Source organism: Marmota marmota, unplaced genomic scaffold (assembly GCF_001458135.2).
Source record: "Marmota marmota marmota unplaced genomic scaffold, marMar, whole genome shotgun sequence".
In the NCBI taxonomy this organism is placed as follows: Eukaryota; Metazoa; Chordata; class Mammalia; order Rodentia; family Sciuridae; genus Marmota; species Marmota marmota.
Window position 1 is genome coordinate 38,739,493 of NW_026000016.1, and position 25,051 is coordinate 38,764,543.

The 25,051-nt window shown below is 47.0% G+C and overlaps 2 long non-coding RNA genes across 2 annotated transcripts in view; both read left to right on the forward strand.

The window, feature by feature from the left end:
- Positions 1–22,485, forward strand: part of LOC125618502 — a 43,426-nt gene extending 20,941 nt beyond the window's left edge. Inside the window, exon 2 of the long non-coding RNA XR_007349824.1 lies at positions 1,774–22,485. This is a non-coding gene — a long non-coding RNA (uncharacterized LOC125618502). The remainder of the gene's footprint in view (positions 1–1,773) is intronic.
- An 85-nt stretch (positions 22,486–22,570) lies between these two features.
- Positions 22,571–25,051, forward strand: part of LOC125618500 — a 16,371-nt gene continuing 13,890 nt past the window's right edge. The window contains exon 1 of the long non-coding RNA XR_007349820.1: positions 22,571–24,133. This is a non-coding gene — a long non-coding RNA (uncharacterized LOC125618500). The remainder of the gene's footprint in view (positions 24,134–25,051) is intronic.

The window sequence follows — 25,051 nt, forward strand, 5'->3', positions numbered from 1 at the left end:
CATATTTTGGCCATTGCAGATAGTGCTACAGTTGAAGTGTTGGCATGTGGCTTGTGGTATAAATCTGTGTATATACACAGCATGGGTGCATCCTGAGAAATGCATTGTTAGGTGACTTCACTGTTAACGTGAACATTACACAGTGCACTTGCACTATCTGAGATCACTATGTCGTCGCTGAATGATAGAATCTTACAGGACCACTGCCATTCACATGGCCTGTCATGGACCAAAACATGTAGTGCATGACATATTTACGTATCTGTGAATATAAACATATATGTATGTGTGTATTTGTGTACACAAACTCACACGGTTATACATTTCTGTTGGGAATATACTTAGGAGCGGAATTGCTGGATCATAGTTTTAATAGTGCTAAAGCATTTGTACCAATTACATTCCCACTGGGAAAGTTCTGGTTGCTCCAGGTTCTTGCCAGTATTTGATATTATCTTCCTTTTTCATGTACTCTTTTTGGTGGGTATACAGTAACATTAGGTCCAAATGTGCATTTCAGTGAGATTGGCCATTTGGGTATCTTCTTTTGCAAAGTAGTCTGTTTATATCTTTTGCTCATTTTTCTATTGTTTTTTTTCCTATCATTTTCACATAGAAAGTTCTTCATATATTGTCCAATATATGTGTTGCCAATATATTCTCCTCAGAAGCTTTAGTATCCATGTCTTTAGTGATATCCCATGTAAAGAATTGGCACTGTTTATAGTATTTTGCACAAGGATATTTTATTCTTTGTTAGCTATGTTGAAGTTGGGGCTATCAAGTGTTCTACAAAGTTTATCAAGTTTTCTACAAAGGAACTCTTGGGATATTGGTTATGAAGAGTGCGGCAGGGTCTCTTGAAGTTCTTGGCATATTAAAATGCTGGCACCTGTAGCATCACATCAAAATAAAAATGTTAATGTCCTTTTATTTACTATGTGTCATATAGTGTTCTAGGCATTTTACGTGGGCTCTCTAATTTATTCATTAGACAAGTTTATCAGCTAAATGCTATTATTATGCTCATTTTCAAGCAAGGAAACAGGCTCAGAGATGTTTTCTAATTGCCTAGGTTTACAACTGGCTTGCAGGGCCCATGCTCTTAACCACTGTACTTCATGGAAAGTTGCATTTCTGAAAATTGCTGTTTTATTATAGTTCCCAGCCCATAGTAAGTACTTAATGAGTACCTGTTGAATGAAAGAATCTAACTGTGGTGAATTAGGTAAAGTCTTTATTGAGCAGGAGGTTTGTCCTGGCAATGGGATATGTTGGGTACAGGAAACAGTTGAGTTCTTTACTGAGGACTTTGCCTAGAACAATACTTAGTAGACACTGTAGTGAACATTTGTGGAGTGAATGAATCCCTTACAGCAGATTGTGAGCTATGTTTAGCAGATGGGGGAACTCAGAGAACACTACAGGGATTAGGGCCAAGGCAGGTATGTCAGTAGGGGTCATTATGATGGCCTAAGGAGAATTCAGAGATGCGTTAGCAGCATCCTGGCTGTATAGCCGCCAGGCAGCCCAGTGGTGGTAGCACAGCAGCGTCCAATGTCAGAAGGCAAGACTGTCCCAGTTACAGGCAGTTGGGTCAGAAGAGGTCTCAGCCAGAAGTGCAGGGCTGGCAGGATTCAAGGTCAGGTAATCCAAAGTCACAAGGTTGCAGGCAGTAAAAGTTCAGTCTAGTTGGAGAGAGAGCCAAGGAGTGCTTGCAGGGAGCTGTTGCCCGGGCTGGGTTCCCCTCCTCAATGAGGCCTTTCTTCTCAGGCTGCTCATGGTGCCTGGGAGGAATACACCAGACCTCTGCCAGAGACCTTTCCCATGCTGGAGTCAGAAGAGGCCTTCATGAATGTCTTGCCAAACTCTTCATTTGACAGGTGAGGAAATTAAAGCTTTAATTAGAAGTTTTTCAGTGAGTAGTAGAGTCAGCGCTGAGACCAGACACTGCAGACTTATTCCTGCTTCCCTGTGTTTTCTATAAAAAATTAAGAGCTGATAGGATTTGGTACTGAGAAGGAGGGAAGGACAAACCTTAAAGAGGAAAAATGGAGAGAAATTGGATATGGCGGCGGCGGAGGAATCTGGTCACTATCATATGAGTCTAGAGAATGGCAGTTGAGGTGACAAGAGTTTGGAGAAAGAAGCTGCTTAGATGATGCCCGTGATCTTGACTCCAGAGTATAAGTTCTGTGAGAACAAAGTCGTTTTCATTTTTATTGAAGTGAAACATACAGAAAAGTACACAGAGGGGAGATTTATTAAAAAAATGTTTTTGAATGTATTTGCTACATTTTGTGTATCCATTCATCTGTCTGTGGACACTTAGGGCAAGAAGTTTTTTATGGTTTGCTCACCAATAACTCGAATAAATCCTGACTTTAGTAGCAATTCAGCAAGTAATTTTGGAATGGATTTTAGTTATGATGAACTTGAGCTGACAGTGGGGTATCCAGGTGGGCTTTTTGTCCAACAGCAATTCTAAGATGACTCAGGTCTAGAGGTTGAATCCCTTTTAGAGGTGAAGGATGAAGGTGTGGTGTCCCAGAGACAGGGTAGAGCAGGGAGCAGGGCCCTAGGGTTTGCACAGGTGAGAGCAAATTTTTTCCAGATGCAGTCCATCTCAGGAGGGTGTCATTACTGAAAACAGAAGAGAGGTTTTAAGAATGGGGTAAAAAGCCATATCTAAGTCAAGAAGAATGAAGGGTCTGAAAAGGAACGCTGGAATTGGCAAATAGCCATGGGGCTAAGACTTGGGCTCGCTGTGTCTGATTTCATGGTTGACCTCAGGAAGAAATTTCTATGGAATGTTGGTAGTCCAGACCATAACCCTTGGTCAAGGGAAACACCTGGAACAGCCAGAGCTATTCAATGCTGGACACCAGGTGAAGCAGTAGCACTAGTAACAGGTGTGTAGAGAAAAAATTCACCAGCACAGATCATTCTGAGACTTCAAGGAAATCTTGAACTTGAGCACGGACTTGTAATGCAGTTGGACTCTGCAATTTACAGAGGGGAGAAGGACACCTCTGGTGGAGGAAGCAGTAAGAGATTGGCGGAAAGAATGGGAGCCACAGGGAACAATGAGGAAACCAGAATGATGAGGCAGAGGATATGTGGGGGAAGTGGGACATAGGGCTGGCGCTTCTATTGTTTCCTCCCCTTTTAAGTTGATCAAGAAATGTCAGTTGGGGAGCTCGAGTGATCTACATCTAAACACGACATCCAGCATAACTCAGCAGCCTCATTTAGAATGACTGGACACCAAAGAATCCCCAGGACAACCCATTGCCCTGTGTGTATAATAGAACAGTCTAACATAGACACCAGTAAGTTGTAAAGACTACTGCATGTGACAGACCTATCTGGCTCAGATATGAGTGTGACTATAGCTGGAATCACATGCTAGAGAATTCAGTCTAACCGGTAATTCATTGAGCTCCAGCTGAAAGCCATGCTTGCTGCTGGATGCTAGAATATGGACAAAAGGTTGCGATTAAGAAGTACAAATTGAGCTTGGGCAGGTCCTAGACTTGCCTGAGTCTTAAAGACTTCACTTTCTGCAGAGCCTAGGGAGATATTAGGCTGAAGACTAAAAAAGGGAAAGCCTTGGGCTGGGGATGTGGCTCAAGCGGTAGCGCGCTCGCCTGGCATGCGTGCGGCCCGGGTTCGATCCTCAGCACCACATACAAACAAAGATGTTGTGTCTGCTGAAAACTGAAAAATAAATATTAAAAAAATTCTCTCTCTCTCTCTGTCTTAAAAAAAAAAAAAAAAAGGAAAGCCTCATTTTCTCCATTTCCCTGTCTGTAACAAATGCTGAGCTTCTGATGCTGTGTCTTGGGCCAGGTAAAAGTATGTACTCCTAAAATCACCTCCTGACAAAAGTGGTTTGGTAAAATTCTTAGGGACACACACGGGGTGGCCCCAGATCTCAAGGAAATCCTTAGAAATTACTTACAAATATAATCTCAGTGAACTCCCCCAGACCCAGGGTATCACTTATCCCAAGGAAAATGTCTAGAACATTCCCACAGGATGTAAGTGAAGGATCTAGAATGTGGAGCATGAATACTCTGTGCAGGGAACCAGGCAGCTTCCACCCTATAGTATAGAATCCAAGGTAGAGCACACGGGGCCACAGAAACCAGAGACCTTATCTGCTTATTTGTAGCACAGTGTTCCTGACAGACTGAGCAGCATGAGGCTTGGGTGTCTGCAGGCTAACATCTGTACCTTCTCAGGCACCACTGTGTACCCCAGCCCATGACAGTGTATATATAGTCTCATCTGACCCAGCACCTGAGAGCCCAGGTTTCAGAGAGCCTCACATACAAACAATATAATATCAATGGTAGCTGGATTCATCAGGTGTTTTCTGTGTTCTAGGTGCCGCTTTAAGGGTTTTCCCATACATTAACTCCCTTAAACCTCGCAGCAACTGTTCGTTATATTTGACAAAGAAACTGAGTTTCAGAGAGGTGTAGGCTGTTACCCAAGACCACTTGCTTGTCATAGGTGGAGACAAGTTGAACCAGTCTGGCTCTAGTGCTTGCACTGTTCAGGGGACACGGCCCAGTAGGATGCATAGGAGCCTCTGGCGGACAGAGCAGAGAGGTCATCTGCTGACCAGTCAGACTCCTGGATCTGTTTCTCCCTGATGGGTCCAGCTGTGCCCACTGCTTCAGGGAGGGGACCGCTGCCCTGTTGTGTTGCCCGAGTTTGCCAGGAGGATTAGCCTCTACCTCATGTCAAAACAAGCCACCTGGGAAAAACCAGCCAACAACTCATGACTCCAGAAGGGGTGGAATCTCAGCTGCCATGGCCCCAGCGGCCCAGGTTATGGCCTGGTCAGAGGTGTATATTGCTGAGAGAGGGGTGCTGAGGACCCCTAACTTCACAGATGAGGACACTGGTCTGGCCCACTGTGGTTCTCAGTCTCTAGTGGCCCACCTCTCTGTCCTCCATTATACTTATGAAATAGTGACCTGATGACCCATGGCAGCCTAGAGGCCCAGAGCCTTGCCCCAGTCTTGCCACAAGCTAGCTTCAGGACTCTGGGCAACTCTCATTTCCCATCTGTAGGAGAAGGAGGTTGGATTTGAGTGGGGATTTCCAAAATATCTTTTTTTTTTTTTCTTTTATTACAGTGGGGCATTTTCTTCAAACAGTATTACTTATAGGTGCAGAACATGAAACACTTAAAAGCAGAGATATAAGTTTGCAAAAAAGAAAGACAAGGAAAAAAAGAGACAAACAACCTGAGGCAGCCTGCAGTGTCCCTTGATTCCTGCTCTTGGGTCTCCCTCCTTTCTTATTGAAGACTTTAAATTCTTTAGGTCCTCCTCAGTTTCTGCCTCCTTCATAAATGCTGTTTGTCTCTAATGGTTTCTGCCTCTTCCAGTTTCCTATTTCATTTATTAACTATTTCAACTGTTTGGTTCCCCCATACTGCTTAGTGATGGGTTACACAAGATATTTACCAGGAATGGTGGTGCACATCTGTAATCCCAGCAGCTCCAGAGGCTGAAGCAGGAGGATCCTGAGTTCAAAGCCAGCCTCAGCAAAAGTGAGGTGCTAAGCAACTCAGACCCTGTCTCTAAATAAAATACAAAATAGGGCTGGGGGTGTGGCTCAGTGTTTGGGTGCCCCTGAGTTCAATCCCGGGTACCCCTCTCCAAAAAATGTATATATTTACAAGATGTTTGTACACATGACTTTTATATATTGACATAACATATGTTTGCATATGCATCTATGCAAAGGTATATGCATCTATATACAGGAGATATGTGTTTGTATACACATTCGTGCACACACACAGCATGCATACATAAGACCTTTAAGGAAGATTCATGTTTTTATGTCCCCAGTGCATGTAGTACATAATGGAGCCCCAGTTTTTAAACACGGGAGTCATTTTCCTTGTCCTCTTGAGCATCTTGCCCATGTTAAGTACTCAGTAAATAGTGTTAGATGATTGTGCAGCATGATGAGTTTTGTATCTGCAATCTGAATTTTGAATCTTAGTTCTGCCATATTTTATATCTTGGAAAATATACTTCATTTTTTTAATTTGCAAGATGGAAGCAAAATGTGTGCATTCCTCAGCCATTTAGTGCCTGCTGTATGCCAAGCATTATTCTAGGTGTTAGGAATTCAGTAGCTTACAAAACGGATGTCCCTGTCCTAATGAACCTTATATTCCAGTCAGTTTTCAAGAAGAGCCCCACAGTGTTGCTGGAAGAAGAGGAAGGGAGCCCTTCTACTTGGTCAGAGGCGAAGCTATACCCCTGGGGTTGCAGCAGGATGGAGGCTGCCTGGTAGCCTGTGTGGGGCATGGTGACTCCTTGAGTGGAACTTCTGTCTGAGAAAGAGAAAAAAAAGCTCCCTGGGTTGGACTGAGGGGACACTCTCCTTCAAGGCATGTTGCTGTCCTGACCCTGAGGCTATACCCTCTGTCTGTATGCCCTGTGGACTAGGAGGAGCAGTACCAGGGGAGATGCTCCAGTGTGAGGGCCACAGCCCCAGCACCCCGATGCCCACTGGTAGTGCCAACACCCAGATTCGTGTCCAGTTGTGATGTGGTGAGGGCAGCCTAGCTGGCAGGAGTATATGAAATCTCTTAGTTATGCAGGGAAAGAAGAAAAGGGGCCTTGTGAGATACCCAGATATTCCCCTCCCCGCTGTGCCAGAGACAGGCTAGGGTTGCTAAGCCCGTAAATATCTGGGGGGTAAGTTCTGCCTCTGAGTGGCCTGGGGAAATGTAGAAGTTAAGTGGATTTGCTGTGAATTTGCAGTTCGTGACACTTCACACTGTGACATTTGGCTATTGCTCATATGTACGTCCCCTTCTGCTCATTCCTTTCTTAGAATGAGAGAGGGAAGCTTTGGGTGGTATTTCACCTCCCACCTCAAGCATCTCTTCCATCTGGGAAGGCCCTGCTTCTCGGATGTTCTCTTCAGGAGGTAGAGAGAAGGTGCTGTGGCTGTAGCCATCCTGGATTTGGCTTTATCCTGAGTGACCACCTCTTGCTGTCCTATAGGACCTAAAAGCCTCTCCCCAGAGATGTCCAGTACCTGTGGAAGTTGGTCTCTCACTTAGGGTGATTTTTATTTTTTAAATTGACACATAATACTTGTTCACCTCTCTGGCGTACAGGATGATAATTTGATCGACATATACAGTGCATAATGATCAAATCGGGGTAATTCACATTTGTGTCTGCTCAAACATCATTTCTGTGTGTGCGGAACCTTTGAACTCTTTAGTTATTTTGAAACATATTAAAAATTGTTGTAGACTGTAATTATTCTACTTACTCTAGAACGTTAGAAGTTATTCTTTCCATCCAACTGTACCCCGTACTCATTGTTCATCTTCTCTCCATTCCTCTCCCTTCCTCGACACCTCCCTCTAGGCACTGGTAAACGATTCTATTCTCTACATCTGTCAGCATTTTTTTTTTAAGCTTCTACATGTAAGTGAGAACATGTGGTACTTGTTTTTTTGTTTCTGGCTCATTTCACCTAAAAAAAATGATCTCTGGTTCCGTCCACATTGACGGGATTTCAATATTTTTTAAGACCGAATAGTATTCCTTTGTGTATACATACTACGTTTTCTTATCCACTCATCCATCAGTGGACATCTTGATTGAATCCCAATCTTGGCTTCTGTCAATAGTACTGATATAAACGTAAACTTGTAGGCATCTCTGCACTTAGGGTAATTTTGAGTAAGTTGTACTTGACCTTTGCTATGCCTCAGCTTCCTCATCTATAAAATAGAACTGATAATACTTGTACTTATTGAAAGAATTAAAAATGAGCATGTTAAGGAATTAAAATAATGCCTTGCTGGTACTGAGTGCTCTGTGTCTCATTTCTATGGCCCACCATATTTGCATAGCAGTGGTGGACTTGTTTGCACTGTGACCATGAGCTCTTTGCACACAGGATATATCTTATATGTTTCTGCAGTCTCGGTGGTTAGCCCAGTGCCTGGTACCTGGTAGACATTCACTTAAAGCATGTTTGGAGAACTGCGACCTCAGATGTATGCAGGCTGAGATGAGGGAGGAGACTCCTGGTAGTAAAGGCGGAGAGGAGGGAGGCATACAGAAGGGCGGGATCATGGAGAAACCTGAGGTTGGAGGGGTGGATTGGAACCAGTTGCTAGAGCAAGGCCTGTGTTAGGCATTGGGGGAAGCCATAGAAGGTGTCAGAGCAGGACGTGATGGTTTGGAATTTCAGAGAAGATACTGATAGAAGTATCTAGACTGGACTGGAGGAGAGAACCTGGAGCTAGCAGGCCAGCCAGTAGGGAGGCTGTTGGGGACACAGGCTGGGAGTCACGAGGTGCGTGGGCAGCAGCGCCCTGTCTACTCTCCCTCCCTCCCTCCCTCCCTCCCTCCCCAGCTCCGCACCGGAGGAACCAGGCCAGCACGTTGTGACCTTCCCCCGTCCAGCCCTGACTGTTCTCAGCCCGGGTACTTGTCGGTCTGCCGTCCCACTCACTCTGACACACCTTCCTTAGGTTGCCAGGTTACCGCAGCCCTGTGCTGCGTGAGTCCTTGTACCGCAGCCCTGTGCCGCTCGGTTCCCCTCCTCTCCAGCCTCTGCATGTGTGTGTTTTTATTATTCTCATCTTAAAGTGAGAAACAGGCTGCTGGAAGTAGGCCATGTGCTTTTATTTGCTCTTCTCACCAAGGACAGGCATGTTCCCAAGCCCTGGGAGCAGAGCCCCGGAGCCCTGGGGAGGGGAGGGTGTGAGGCAGGGTGTGGAGGCGCCCCTGACCCTCCCAGGAAGGCACCAGGAGGGCACTGGGAAGGCACTGTGTGCCCCATGGCTGCACCCCTGTGGTGGCCATTTTGTTTCTGGCTGGCAGTGGCAGCTGGGAACCTTCCCAGTCTCTTTGCTGGTCCCAAAGGAACGTGTGCATCCAGGGTGGACTCTGCTTCTTTAGACCTGATAGCTGCTATGGTTGGAAGCCTGGCCCCAGTTTCCCTGGCCAGCACAGACAGTCCTGGTCACTGTGACCTAGGTAGCAGTCCGCCCTCCTGCCTGTGGTACTGAGCATATTCTTGAAAAATCTGTGTCCTGTGATTCTTGGCCACAGTTGTTTGGAGGTACACAGTGGCTGGGATATAAGGAAGTTACTCGTTGTCACCTGGTATTAGGCACCTACTGCATGCAGAGTTTTGTAACTTGTATATACTATGAAAGGCACAGAGTAAAGGAGTCACTCTTGTCCCTGTTGGGGCCAGGCAGTGGAGTGGTAAAAATAACAGCCATTTATTTATTTTTTTCTATGTGTTTACTATGTTTTAGGCCTTTGCACACATTATCTCACTTCATCCTCAGAGTAACCATGTGCCAGAGTGGTTATTAGCACTGTTTTATGGATGAAGAAACTAATACCAGATGGAATTAATGAACTTGCCATGGGTCCTACAGCCAGTGTGAATCTTCCTGACCCCTCACTCCCCACTGTGCATCCCAGGGCTGTGTTTCCTTTCATGCCATATGTTCCCAGAAGACAGGATTGAGCATTTTGAAGTCCTGGGTTCAGTTTATTATGAAACTCAACTTATTATAGAACTTTACTCTGTTTATTGGCTGAACAATCTGGACTGACTCTTCCTGCTTTTCTCATTTGCTGATCTGGAAAATGGGAATATTTGTGTATATTTCACAAAGCTTCAGTGCGGGATGAAGTAAGGTAATTTGTTATAGAAAGAGCTTCATAAATGAGAAGGGGGTCTCCATACATGGACTTCATTTAAACGAGTCAGTAGTAAAACCTTATTTTACCTGTGCATTGCCCCCCCCCCCTTTTTTTTTCCTTTCTGAAACCTCTGCCTCTTAGACCAGGGGTTGTACAAGTGTGAAGATGGGGACTAGTTTATCAGTGAAGGACAGGAGCTTGGAGTGTCTCCTAAGAGGGAGGGATGTGCTTAGCATGCCCAGTACAGTGGTAAAGAACTAGTGAGTCCAGTTACCAGCTGTGCATCCCTGGGGAAGCTCTTCAGGTCTAACCCCTGACTGCACCAGCTTCACACTGTTGTGAAGGGCCTCACACAAGACCTGCCATGTGATAGGTGCTCTGTGAATGTGGAAGTTCATGTTCATGGCTAGGTGGTTGCTGTTTGGGTAGCTAAAGGGTGAGTGGATGCTAGTTTGAGGACTTGGTCTTATCTGAAGACTCTCCAAGGAGGGAGGGGGACAAGGAGAACATACGTGTCTGGTAGGATGGAGGCTGAAATTGTAGGGCAACCTTGGGAGGAAGTCAGACCCTTGTAAAGGGCCCGAGGTGGGTAGACTTCTGCTAGTCTCCCAAAGCTGTGGATCAGTGGTGGCCAGGGCTGTGGGTCCCACTAGGGTTAAGAGGAAGGAAACCTCTCCTTACTCCTACAGGCCCCAGCAAGATTGTCCTAGAGGTCAGCTGACAGGATTCTCACTGGCCCCTGAATAGATTCGGATCACTGAGAGGTGCATCCCACGGTGAAGCTTATCTTCATCATTTTGGCCAAGGCTCAAAGCTTATTCAGAAAGCGTTCCTGCCATTTTTTTAACTTGTTACTTGATTTTGTGTGAGGTGGGGGAAAACAAATCCTGTGTTAGGGAAAGAGGTTAAATATTGGGGAAAGTTTGCTGAGATATTTTTCTTGTGTGAAGATGATGTAACTGTGAGGATGATTTAGGATAGGAAGTGGTCAGTCAGTAGTATCTTGGCATTTTATAACTTTCAAAATGATGTTTAGAAATCGGCCCCAAAGAGTCGTCTTGTGTGTCCGTTCCTGTGTTCATTGGTCCGTTCACCCAGCAGATGGTTTCTGGAAATGGATGTGCCTCACGTGGTGGTATCAGGGGCCGTAAGATGCAGTCCAGGCCCATGAGAAGCTTCCTAGCAGCGAGGCTGTTTTATAACTGTTCCCAAATCATGTTAGCTCTGGAAGCTATTTTAGGAACGCCTTTGGTTATGAACCATATCTTATATTTAATTTTGATTCTCTTTTCCCTCCTGTCCTGGATTCAGTAGCAGCGTCAACAAACACTGTGTGCCTGGCTTTGTCTTAGGTGCTGGAAGGCCTTAGGAAAATCAGGAGCTACTTGGTCAAAGCTCATTAACTACCTAGAGCCAGTACCTAGAACAGCTTCCAAAGGACTGTGGGCCTTCTCTGTGCCATTCACCAGCATTTTCCATCTGTCAGAGGGGCCTTGGAGTAAGGCAACAGGTAGAGGGCTTTGCCTCTTCTCTTGGGGCGTATGTGTGTGTTCACAATAAGAATTTCAGCCTGCACCAGGAGGTGCTGAAGACATGAGGGGCTCCATCTTTCCCCCTGCCTCCTGAGGCTGGGGATGCCTGTCTTGGCTCCTTTCTCTTCTGTTGCCACTATCAGGGAAGGCCAGCAGTGCATTCTTTCCTTAGCTGAAATCTACAGTTAGTGGTCACAGGGATCTCTTAGAATCTCTGAGAGTGTGAGTTTGACAGTGGCCTTGCCATCCAGGCAATGAGATAGCTAATTTCTTCCCCCTTTGTGCCTTCTGTGGGGCCACAGGAAAAGAAAGCTGCATAAAGACCTCCAGGGCTCAGAGTTGGGTTGTTTGTTAGCCCACAGAGAGCCACGCTTAGCATCCTCCAGCTAGACGTGGGGTGAGTGCGGGTGTTTGTGTCACCAGGGTGTCCTTTTGATATTGTGTGTTGACCTTTTTAATAGCTGGAGTTGGAACAGTAAATTCATGTTTGGTAAGTCCATATTAGAAGAAGGAGAGAAGAGGCAGAGGCCTCAGAGAACCAATATCGGCAGGGAAGAGGTTTCCATTGTGTCGATAGGGGACTTAAGGGTCATCATGTTGACCAGGAGTCAGGGAGGACATAATCTAGCTTCTTCTGCCAGTCAACATGTGCTGCTAGGAGCTTAGCTTTGGAATAGCAAAAAAGAATTCTAAAGCTTGCCTGGGCCCTTATTTTGAAAAGTTCAGATTCATTGGAGACAAAAGATAACTGGACCCATGGGACATAAGATGTGACAATACATTATCAAGCCCTGAATTGTAACAGGGTTACAGATGTTATTGCATTTGAAGAATGTTGAGCAGTTGTGGCTATCCTGATAGCCTGTGGGATATCCATCTCTCCTGCTTGGGAAAGAATGGAGAATAAAGGTAAACATAATGCTTAGTCTGGTGGAGACCATGGGTCTCCCAATTCTGGTCCAGCATCAACAGTGTCTAAGTACCTTCTTGCTAGAGTTTGGCCAGCAAGAAAGATCCATGTGATGAGACTTGGGAAAGGAACAGGTGAGTTTTGGGATTGATTCCCAGATAAGAGAAGCTGAGCAGATTAACACAGATAATGTGTGAGAAATGACTTAGTGAGTTGCAGATAGAAATAACTCACCAAAGGCTTTTCATTAAGTTTCCAAGACAGATTCCTGAAGAAGACATAGAACAAAAGTTTGAAACAGGGAGTATGAGGGGGTGGTCAGGGCGGAATGGGGAGGCAAGAATAGCCACAGGGATGGGCTCCACTAAGGACCAGAGTCTGCTGTGCTTTGGCTGCCCAGGTCATTTTGGAAGGGTTGTTTCGGTTCTTGATTCCAATTGGGAGGGGAAATATCAAAATAGAAGGAGAATAGAGGAGGGCCGCCTGCAGGAGAAGAACACTTTAAAGCTTGAGAATACTTACCCCAGAGAGGTGAGTAGGGTGTCAAGCACCATATTGTGTACTTAAAGGACCATCAGGGAAAGTGGGTATCAGACTTATTCTCTAAAGCTCTAAGGACCCCCCAAAGCTCTAAGGACCCCCCTGGGGTCAGTGGTGATGGGTACAGTAACGCAGATGGCAGTGCACAGAAATGAGTTGCTCTCCTACATTTTGAACTTTATGGATCATAAGGGAGGGAAGCTTGGTGACCCCCTAAGATAGTGAGCCCCATCAGGGTTCTGCTTCATTTATGTGTAAGCAAATGATCAACCTGTAGTGTTGCTAATGATAAAAGCAATAGGTGCCAGCACGTATTGAATACTTGTCAGTACAGGCACGTGCTCTAATCTGCACAACACTGAGAAGGGGTATGATGAGCTTCTTAGCCCTACTTTACAGATGAGAAAGTTCAGGCCACAAGATGAGGTAACCCACCCAAGATCCCATACCTTACACTGGAACCCAAGGCTGACACTCTAGTCTTGGTGCAAAGTGAGGCCAGACCATGCTGAGGATCTTACAACCCTACAACCTATAACTACAGCACCTAAAGTCTGTCTGGCAGGCCATCCCTGGCTGTGTGGATGAAGAGGGAGGCTCTCTGTGGTTTGGGCAGGAATGGTGGTTCATACTCTTGGTGACCTCACTGTGGATGCTTTTGCTTGGCCGTGGGGTCAGTGGGAGGGCTCGTGAGCAGGGGTGTTCCACTGGCTATTTGGAAAGGGCCTCTCTGGAGAAGTGGGCTAGGGATCTCCAGGAGTATGTCAGTATCTCAGCTCCTCCTCTCCTTTGTTCTCAACCCTCTGGGGACTCAGGGCTTTTGGAAGCTCCAGAGGAACTTCTTTCATGTCTCTAGAAACTTCTAGATTGCATCCTCAGCACACTCAGCTTGCAGGTGCCTCCCTGGCCCCAGCTCTGTACCTCATGAGAGGCACAGAAAGAGTGACTGCCAGGTGCCTCAGCATGGTAGGTAGCAGGATTCAAGCCATCTTGTTTGGGGGCCAGGTTGGGGGCCAGCTGTTCTGATGAACTGCTTCCTCAAGTCACAGCCTCTGCTGACTGAGAGTCCTGCTGGCCAAGGTGACAGGTTTCTCAAAGTGTCTTCATTATGCCTGACATAACAGGCCCAAATACATTTTTCTTTGGAATGAGTGAGTGGTCATTCTTCCTGTAGAACTGCCTCCTTTGTAAATGCTCTCCCTGGCCTCTGAAGGCTTTGGGTGCTTCTCTGACCCCAAGTTGCATGGCTTTGGGGGGGGTGGGGCACATCTTAGTGTAACCTTTGAAGATAAAGCTGACATTGCTGCTCTGCTTTTTGAGAAAGGACATTGGCCTCAGAGGTTTGAGCCAGGAACTATCCTGAGAATAACCATGTGCAAAGTCCCAGAGGGCCATACATGGGTGGCTTCACATTGTGAAAATCATTATGAAAATATACCCCAAATATTTCCCCAAATTATGATTTTAACTTTTATGTTTTTGGCAGTCCGCAGTCTGTCCCCCATCCCCAGATGAGAGCCTTGACCATGGAGATCTTTTCCTCAGCTCTGGTTCCCCACAAGGCTGGCACTTTGCTATTGAGAGCTCAGACCTGTGCCGTCTCCTGTCTTAGGCTGCAGGTACAGCCATGGTCTGTAGCGGGGTGGAAGGGTAAAGCAGTGGGGAAGTGAAAGCTAAAGTCAGAGTTGTGGGGTGAATCCACATCCTACTTGTTCATGATTCTTGCTGTCTAGATCTGACTCAGTTAAGCAAAGCAGTAGTTTGTTCTGGGGTAGGAAGACTCCATTTTTAAGGCACATGGCACTAAACTTGTGTGGTCACACAGAGGTCAGCACAGCCCATGAGTCATCAGTTGACCATGTTCTATGTCTTCTAGAGATGTCTCCTCATGCCTGTGACAGTAGCAAAATCTAAAGGCACCACCAGTCTGTGCCTGGAGGGCATGTGGTCAAGACCCTTGTGACCTGGCCATGACAGGCCTGAGGCACTGGCTATAGTTCCACTGTTAAGGAATGGGGTGCAGATTTCTGCTGTCTGACTCACGTGGCCCAGCCATACACCATCTCAGGAAATTATTTCCATTTGTTGACAGGGCCAGGATTTTAAGAGAAGCCAAGAGGCGCCTTGGGTTACTCCCTGAGTCCCAAGGAGACTTCATGCCCCTACATTTGGGGAGTACCAGAAGCCCCTGAACCAGGGGCTGTGGCCAGTGGCTAGTGGAGTGACCCTGGCCCATCATCAAAAAAGTAGGTGCCAGTCCCATTTCCAGGAAGGGTTATGCTTGAGGCGCAGTGGTGAGCCCTCTTGGGGTAGGAGCTTAGATTTAATCATCAGTGGCCGAGGACAAGATACAGACATTGGCTTCTTTCACTTTCCCAAGAGGTGATGGGAGCCAGCCCGGGCAGGACACTTTGGAGCCTAGATTTTTGGCCCAAGAGACAGACTGACTCAATCTGTCCAGGAGAAAGCATCTGTTTACAAGCAGGGCACAGTAGTCATGATAACTCTATCCTCCCAATCCTGACCGTCCCTCTGAAGGGACCCCCTTGGGCATATTCCACAAGGGACTCTGGGATTCACCTCCATCTGTACCTGACATGGCCTTCACTAGCCATCACACTGAGTTTGGAGGCAGTTCTGCATTCTCTGGGCCTGTGAATGCCAGGCCACTTACTGTCTGCCGCCTGACGCCAGCTCCCCGTTTGTGGACAAATTCTGTGTCCATGTCTGCATCTCACCTCTGCCAGGACCTACCCTCCAGCACAGCCTGTCCCTAGCCTTTGTCTCTTGGACTTTCACTTGGCACCTGAAGCGGCATTGTGTCCTTGGAGTGTTTGTTGTCACCACTGTTTTGCTTTAGCTTAGTGATCTGAGGGAAGTGCCATAGTCCCTAGGGTTGTGGATTTGATGGGAAAGTCTTCTCAGTGGCTCTGAGATAATTCCTCCAGGAGGCTGACCACATGGTGGTCATCACTGTTGATCTGGGCTGTTAATGACGTTGGTCCTTGAGGAACTGGTCCCTCCCCATGAATGTTGCCAGACTTCTAATCTAGAAGAACCATATACCTATCCCCAGCTCACCCAGCACACCTTCAGATTTTCTTACTCTTTGTGATTATGTATATTTATAGATTCTATGTTTTTGTTTCTTCTTGAAGTTTCCCAAGATTAGAAATTCATCTCTTCCTACCAGGTATTGAGCTGTCCCAATAACTACGTTTTTACTTGTCTTCTCTACCTTCTTTTCTCCAAGACCCTCATCCTTCTGGGACAGCCACCTGAATACTTGGTCTTGTCTGCTTACTCTGTACATAAGTAGTTATTGACAGACAACATGGTTGTGGCTGGTTAGTGCCTGAATAGAATACCTGAGAATGCTAGGCACCATACATCTTTCAAGGTATTAATAGGCTAAGCTTTTTCTTATACTGAGTTCAGAATCTTCATCATCATTATTGTCCTGGCTTAATTGAGCACTTAACCTTGAGTTGGGCTTTGTGCTTAATGTTTCTGTATCTTATAATTATCTTCTCCAGGAAAACTCCTGTGAAATATGGATGAAGCTGAAGCTTAAAGCTTAGATAGGTTAAATAAGTTGTTCAGGTTTCTATAACTGGTGAAAAAGCTACACAGGAATTTAGAATCAGATCTGTTTCATTTGAGCAGGGTTTGCTTTTTATTCCCCCTGGTGTTGGGGATTGAATCCAGGGTCTTGCACATGCTAGGATAATACTCTACTACTGAGCCACATCCACATCCTGTCTCATTTGACAGTTTTTTTTTTTTTTTTTTTTTTTTTTGTAGTTGTACATGGACGGAATGCCTTTATTTTATTTGTATATGGTGCTAAGGATCAAACCTAGTGCCTCGCACATGCTAGGCAAGCGCTCTGCCACTCAGCCCCAGCCCTCATTTGACAGTTTTTAACTGCTTTATGTACTTTGTTCAGTAGCATGCATTTAAAAAATGTTTTTGTGAAATGCTGAGATTGCTCAACAGATCAGCTGGCCCATAGCATCACTGGTGATGATGACGATGACTACGACGATGATGATGGTGGATAGCACCAACATTTCTTGATACCTACAGTGCTAGCTTGTATAAATGATATGTATCAATATCCCATTTAATCTTAATAGCTTAGTGAGAATGACCATTGTCCCCTTTGTGCAGATCAAGAAACTGAGACTTAGAATGGGCAAGGTGACTTGTCATGGGTTGAACAGCTTAATAGTATAAGTTGGAGATTTGGGTGTAGGTTACCTCTTGAACTATAAGAACCTGTGCTCTTGCTCCCCATGAGGCTGCCTACAAAAATAAGACTCATTATTCCTTTCTTCCTATTGTCTTCTTCCTTTGCTTGTGATGCTTTTGTCTGTTCCTGATCCTCCTGTTCTTCCTAAGACCCCTTTTCAGCCTGTGCCTGTCTACGTGGAGCTTACATCACACGGTGGCTTTTCAGTGATCCCTACAGCAAGAATAGATATATTTGTCTTTCTTATTTATGACCAAAGCAAGGGAACAGGAAGCCCAGAAACAGATCTGTATGTATCAGGATTTCGGATTTATGACAGAGGGCACTGCTGAGCAGTGGGGAATGGATGGTCAGTTTAATAAATAGTGCTGGTTCAACAGGATATCTACAAGGAAAAAAAAAAAAAGTATCTTGATCCTATCTTGATCCTTGAATTTATGAAAATAAATTCCAACAAGATCAATCTAAAGAAGAAAATTAAAATTGCATGTATAAGATAACAGTATCTTCATAACCTTGGGGGTAGCCATTCAGTTCCTAAAGAAGACACAGAAAGTATTCACCATAAAGGAAAAGCTTGAAAAATTGGGTGACGTTAAAATGAGATACTTCTGGTTGGTCATCAAGACATCAGTAAAAGTGAGCCAAAGCAGGGAGCATGGAGAAGGTAGATGCAGTACCCATAACTAGCAAGCGGAAGCATATCCAGACTACATAAAGAACGCCAACAAATCCATAAGAGCCCTTCCCCACAAGGCAGGCAAAAGAATGCTTCGTACTTAGGAATTGTGCTGGTAAACAGTTTCCTTCTCCCGGTTCCAGGTTTTAATCAGTGTGTCCTGGATCATTGGCACAACCTGGTGGCTGGCCTTGGGAACTGTCTCACCCAGGGCTCTTGTCATTTCCTTTTTGTGTGCGGCCTTTCCTGTGTGTTGCTTCACTCAGCTCTTGATTCTGCCCCACGTACCTCCTTTCTCATGAACGCATATGCCTGTTCCTCTTTTCCTTTGGCTTGTTAACTTTTGATCAGCTATTTTAAGAATATTTCTCTCTGGCTTTTTTTTTTCCCCCTTCCTTTTTCATTTCCCTTTTTGTACCTTCTTGTTGAGCCCAAAACCTTGTGGTTGTAAAAGCTGTCCTAAAATATCTCAGAGACTTTGGGGGAGTAGACTTGTGCTGTGGGACTCCAGAGACAGAACAAGAACCTGAACAGGCTGGTGTTTACCCATAGAGAGTTTTCTTCTTTGCTGTACTCAAGAAGTAGGGTAGGAGATCCTGGAGGAAGTCGAGTCTAGGCAGTGACTTGGGCTAGTGTTGTTTATGGAGGGCCTTATGCCTCGCATAGGCAGGTGGATTATGATAATCCCTTCCATTCTTATCACCAAAGCCCTTGACAGACCCTTCGTGCATGTCCAGAGCAACAGCACTCAGCTGGGGGAAAGCCAAGTTCCTCTGCACTTCTGGCAGGTCAAGGTGGGGCACAGATAGTAGTACTTTAATTGTAGCATGTATACTTAAAAATGATTCCAGTACACTCTCCATCTGCAGCTCTCTGCAACAGGCCAGTTAAAAACCATTGACCTGAAGGTTTAGGTCCTCCTCATTTTCCTCTGTGCCGTTCTTTTCGTCAAATAGCAGCCCCTGGGAGGTCAGGTTTTTCTGTGTGGGTAATTCTTCTTTGTTTATTTTGTTGAATTCCTTACTCTGACAGTACTTGTCCCCTCCACCCCCCCAACACCCTGCTTTCATTGCAAATGTATTATATTTTGGACCTAGAGAACAAACTGGAAACCCTGTAGGTATGTTTTGACTTATAAAAATTTTTGGCCATGTTTTTTAAAAATATTAGGAATTAAATGTGACAGAGCTAAATTTCTCCTTTGTCCTGAAAAACTGGACAGTTTGGACTCTGTGGGTCCCCTTCTCAGAGGGCCTCAAGCAGGCAGAACCTGGGAGGGACTGGCCATTTGGATTGGTGTGTTCTTTCCGCTTGGCACATTCTCTTCCCAGTCAGTTTTACTCCTTTAACATCTGACCCCACAAAACACTGGAATTGGTGACTTCTGAAAGGAATAAAATAGACTTTTGTGGGCTAGCCTGGGAACCTAACCAGTATATTTAATATTTTTTCAATGGAAAAATGCATTCCAGCTTCTAAAATGTGGATTTTTGAAATATCAGCAATGCAAAGTTGGTAATGTTCTTAAGGTACTCAGCTGGCATGTATATCTGAGGTATTGGCCCATGTTCCGTACTTAAGTTCTGTGGTTGGCTTGGCACTTAGTAGGAACTTAATAAATGATTTACCTCAGGGGATTACCATGAGCCAGTGTCTGCCCCCTCCCCAGTGGTGAATAGAAATGCCATCTTGCTGTGGACCTGGGCCTGCCAGTTCCTCCTGAGACCGGATTGCTGCCTGATCTATCTAGAACACCCACTCTAGCTCCAGATATTGCGTAGAATGTGAAATCATTTTCCTGCACAAGCTGCCCTGTCTTGAGAGCTGTGTTTCTTTCACTGAGTAAAGACCCAGTCCCTGTACAGCCAGCCCTAATGAGAAAACGGGAGAACAGTGAGCCCGGCGGGGCACGAAGGCTGCTTTCCTGGCGGATGCCTGCGGAACTGGAGTTCGTGGCTGGTACACAGTGCTTGCATTCCACACCCTGGACTAGGGTGGGTCAAAGTTCAGCGCCTTCCCTTTAAAGGAAAAAAAAAATACTTTTTTGTCTTTGGCATTATGAAGTTTTGACCCAGATAATTTGGAGGCCATGAGGAAGGCACAGTGTCTGGGGAGTTTGTTGAGTTCCTGAGGCCTGTAGCTGCAGAGAAGCCAGAGAGCAAGTGAGCCCTTTGCCTTGCCTTTTTGAGTTTGCACTGGCTGGGCCTGCCCAGGCCTCTGGGGGAGAATGGAAGGAGCCAGCCCTTCTCCCTGCTCCGGAGTTATCTTTACCCCCTGGAATCAAACACTACATGCAGCACCCTGTAAAAATGCTTCCCTGTAGGCTGCGGCGTGCTTGCTGAGTAAACATCCTCCCATGTTTTTGGAACTAAATTCATTTCTGCTTCCTGGTCATCCCATTCGGGTTTTTCTGTTCTCGGCGCCCTGCAGAATCAGGTTAATAGAAGGAAGACCTAGAATTGGGCAGAGGCGCCTAAAATGGCTGTTTCAATCCTAGTAAAATCGTGGGAAGGGTAACGGGGTCGTGGGAGGAAAAAGATTTAGACAAAAAGTGAAATGAAACAGAGCCTACCCACACAGTGTCGTCATAATGCTTTGCAAGTCACAGTTGGTCCACGCTGCACCCCTGAGATGGGGACGTAGTGTTACTCAGACTTGAGCTCAGGCTTGCTGTGGTTGTATGTGGACCACAGTAGTCTACAAATTCCGTGTCTGTGTGTGTCCCTCCTCTGACCCTGCACTGCTTTCACTCTGTCTCTCATGACTTACTTGCCTCTTCTCTCTCACTGCCACCCACCCGTGACATCTCCATCGCCATGGCAGTGAGCAGCCACGTCATTCACCAAGTTCACGGGGTGATGGGCCAACTCGGTGCCGAGCCTACTTCCCTCTAGTTCTCCCTCCTGAAGGAGGAGGCTCCCTGGCAGAGCTCAGAGCCCTTTGTTTATTTGATCCTGGGCTCTTGGATAAATCAGGAATGTCCTGACATGAACTTAGGCATGTTTTTCTTCCATGGAGAAGGAAACCACGGCAAATGGGATTCACGTAAGCAGAAGACCATTCTGAGGGACTTGCTTTAGTGCCATCAAGGCCACATTCCTTTGGTCATCAGACCAGTAGGTGACTTCTTTATTGGCATGCTTTACCCTGGAGCCCAGAAGGTGTGAATTTGAAGCACTTTCCCCCCTGCTGGGAGCTTGGCACATTTGCTCTGGGCTTCTTTTAAAACCATGTAGTACCATGGTTGTCTTCCAAGTGGTCCTTGTTTCTGCCTTGTGAAACCTTGGCCCACAGTAGTTACTTAAGGCTGCTTGGGAAGATTTTCCCAGGTGAGCTGACTGCCTTGCCTCTCATTATCATTCATCTTCTTGGAAGTTGCAAGGTTCTGGACATGGTGCGCTTTACCTAGGACCTAAATACATCTTCCCATCTGATCAGGTCTAGGCTCATGATGCAACTGGTTGTCGGAAACCTTTACCATGTCTGCATTCTTTGCATGTAGCAGTATGGGAACCCAGGACTTGCTGTATGTGTGTCTGTGTGTATAGGGTCCAGGGTTTTAGTATATTGAGCTGTTCTTAGAAGTGTTAGTGTTAGGGAGCAGGAAGGTATTGGGCACTATGTGTCTTACTGCAGCAGAGAACTGTCAGTATCCAAAACAACCCCAGTCAATCTCCAGAGCATCAGTGTGAACACCCTCCCTGTAAGAGTTCCCAGGTGTGGATGTCTGGGTATTACCATCGTAGAAGGAGTGGTAGGTGGGCTGGTAGATGGTCATCTTAGTTGGCTGCCCATCCCCGACAGGAGAACCCAGTCATTGGCACCTTCAGGCCAGGCTTGGCTGTCACTCTCTTTTGCTGTTTTTCATGTTGTCGGAAGGATCTTCTTGGGAACAAATGACTCAGCAACCTGAATCTCTGAGACTGTGTGGCCTACGTGCCTTTCGGAGAGTAATTGAATGTATCTTCTTAGGCCCTAAAGTTCTGAGCCCTGAAAAAAATGGAGATCCAGACTGGTTTTATTCTGGATTCTTGAGGTTGCTATTCAATTTGGTTTTCTAAATTCCTGCCTTGATAGAAGGATCTCACTTGTGGGGTAAGCAGACAATGTTTTAATTATGCTTTTTATCCTTAGGAAATTCCAGGGAGAAAAAGGTCCTGGTTTGTGGCCAAAAAAGCAAAACAACAAGAACAAAAATTAGCTGTGGCTATAATTCTGGACTTGTCTGGGGCAGAAGAAGTTTAATGAGATGGTGGTCTCAGGGTGAGGACCATTTTCCCCTGTGGCTGGGAGAAGCCCATATGCCTTAAGAAGAGATGATGCAACCTTTAGCATGGGACAGCCCCGTCTGGGTGCTGGGGGCTGCCACTCCAAGAGTTAAGCTAGGTTTGTGGCTGGGAAGTCCTCAGGGAGGGAATGAGCTTACAGGGACAGGGACCTCCATGTCTCAGAACAGCGAGGTACAAGGGGGAAAGGGGCTGAAAAGTGTGGCCAAGGAAGCAGAGTGTAGGCCCAACTTTTTTTTTTTTTTTTTGCCTTGTTTGACCAGCCTTGGCACTGCCCTCCGGCTCTCCAGGGGAAAAGCTGCAGTTCTGCTCTTGCAACACAAGGAGCAGACTGGAGAATTTAGATCTGCGTCACAGAGCTCAGAGAGAGAGAGAGAGAGAGAGAGAGAGCGAGCGAGCGAGCGAGCTCCGTCCATAGGTCTGCTAGCAACAGCCGTGCTGCAGCAGAGAGAGAGAGAAATCAAGAAACAAGTCATAGCAACACCGGGCACTAGGTTCTGCCAGCTCACTTGCCAAGCATTCAGAAATCTGTCGGGGGGCCAGAGGCCTCTGAGTGGCCTAGGCTAAGGAGATGACACGCAAGGTGGCACGGGCGGTTCCCGCGGGAGGAGGTGTGGTGGGGGGGCAGGGGTGGGAGCAAGAGGTTGTGGGGTGACGGCAGAAGGTTTAACGGGACCGGATTCTGGAACATTCGGGACTGCGGCACCTTACAGCCGGACGGAGGTTTGGGTCTGCGCAGGCGACGATGGGTGGTCCGACAGGCTTCAGGACTCCATGGCGTACGTATTTGCTGGGATCAGGGGCGATGTCTCTGCGTATGTGGGTGCTCTGTCTCTATCACCTCCTTTCTTGCTTTTTGCTATTTTTTTCTCTGAGGGAGGTTTTTTTTTCTCACTTTAATTTCTTCTCCCTTGGTGTCAGCTGCCCAAGCCTGACCAGGGTAGAAGAGAGAGGAGTGAACTGTCCCCAGCTCCCCACCTGACCTCCCAGCCTTTGCCCCGTTTTCTTCTGGTGGACAGACAGACTGGTTTTCCGGGTTGTTTGGCTGTCAGCGTCCATCTGTCTGTAAGATCTTAAGTGGAAGGTAGGGAGTGAGGAGGAGGAGAAGGGCTGAGAGGAAGGCGAGGGGGACAGGTTTTTCCAGGGGGTTCCCTGGTTGAAATGTCGGGCCCCAGGGATCTGAAGCTGGTGTGGAACATGTGGCTGGGGTGGGGTGTGGGCTAGAGAAGTGGGGTAGAGCTGGTGGGTTTGTCACTGCGTAGTTGGGAAAAGTGGGGAATGGTGACGCAGTCACTGTTGCATCTTGCTAGGAGCTCTGTGGGGACAGGTAGTGAGGCTCCAGGGGTCTGTGGGGCCAGCTGAGAGGGGTCAAGGATGAGCCGAGAAGGGAAGCTAGCATTTAGAGATTAAATGTCATCCTTTTGGCGTTGGAAAGTTGTTTACCTTGCGCTCTCTGTGTCTCCATATTGGCTCCCTTCCAGTTCACATGTGATGGCCTTCCCTGTACTGCTGCATCATTAACTAAGTGACTGAGCTGGCCTTCCATTGGCCAGGGGAGGGCTCTCACTCCAGACACTTCCTCTGATTGGTGGGTGGGCCAATGGCAGGTGAAAAGCTTTTTATGATTGGCTGAGGGCAGGGTATCAAATCTGAATTTGCATTTCACTTGCTTAAAGGGGAGGGGGGAGAAGCCCAGCAGCTTTCTAAAATCTCTTCAGGGGTGTGCGTAGGCTCGTGTGTCTGCCTGCTTTTGACTGCCCAGTCGAAGCTTCTTCCTGTGCCTTTTAAAATTTCATAGACTATAGGGAAGAATATCTCAGGTCTCCCCAAACTTTCTTTTTTGGAGGGAGGAAGGTTGGGGAGATGGATGTGCAGAAGGTTGACCAAATTGGAAAAAAAAATATTTGTCCTTTAGTTTGGTGTTAGAAAAGGGAATTTTCCAATCAGCCACACCTCAGTGTTGCGGCAAAATAATTCTTGGCTCCCCTGGAAACGCTTGGGCAAGGTAGGGCAGAGCTGCTGCTGCTGCTATTGCCACCACCCTGGGCTTCCTGCTGACTCTGGGCTACTCCCCGGGGACAAGAGATTTGCATTGACGTCTGGGGCAGTCCAAAGATCCTCAAGAGCCAGTCCTGAGCTGAGACCACTATGGGAAGACCTGCCTTTTGGAAGCTGCTGCTACCTGGTGCTTGGAAAGGTGAGAACGGGGACAGACCCCAGGAAATTGCTCAGAAACTGCGTATTTTGTGGGATTTCCCCCAAAGTCACAGGGCGATGAGAGGTTTCAAGGTGCTGGGTTGGAATGGTTCGTCAGCCTGGGGAACCTGGAGAGAGAGAGTAAAACTGGGGCATCAGGCTATTCGCCTCGTGGGGGAGGTAGGCTGGAAAAAAACGGGGTCCTGACTCTTCATCCTGAACTTGTGGACTGCCTCACATTTGTGGGGAGGGGGCTTCCAAAGCCCTGCGCCATGCGCAGCGGCCCCCACCCATGACTGCGCATGTGGGAGCGCAATGCGCCCTGGGTCTCTGGCCTACGTCGAGCACCGCCCTCCCTGTTACATAACGGAGGGCACAGAGTGTGCCTTCTCGGCCCTTCCTTGCAACCCTACCTCCTCGCTCCCCAGGGCCCACAGAGCCAGGGAGGAGGGTCTGATTGGGGAGCAGTGGAAGATTTCATTCCCTGGGAGGGCCAGGTCTTACCCAGTTAGGGATGGGGCTAGGTTTGAGGACAGAAATGGTTTGCTGTCCCACCTTGGGGCATGGCCGCAGAATGTCCTTCTGAATGCCCTGTATCACCTATGGCCTCCAGGGCCTCCCGAGGGTGGAGGAGGGTGGCACCCTTCTTCCCCTGTCTCAGATTTTGTGGAGGAAGTTTCTGAAGAAGATGTGACAATTGTGATCATAAGGGGAGGTGTGGAGGCCTATTGGGAGGTGGTTGACAGTTCCCTCCTCTTGTCACTGGCTCCCCACTCCCTGGTGGACTCCGTTATGGATGCCTTTGGTCGGCTGCCATTTTGGAAGCATCTCTGCTGGTCTCTGACATGGTGGCTGGTGGCGTTGGTTTTTTCTGGTCCCGCTGTGCCAGTTCCGCAGGGTGGGCGGGGGCCGGGGCTAT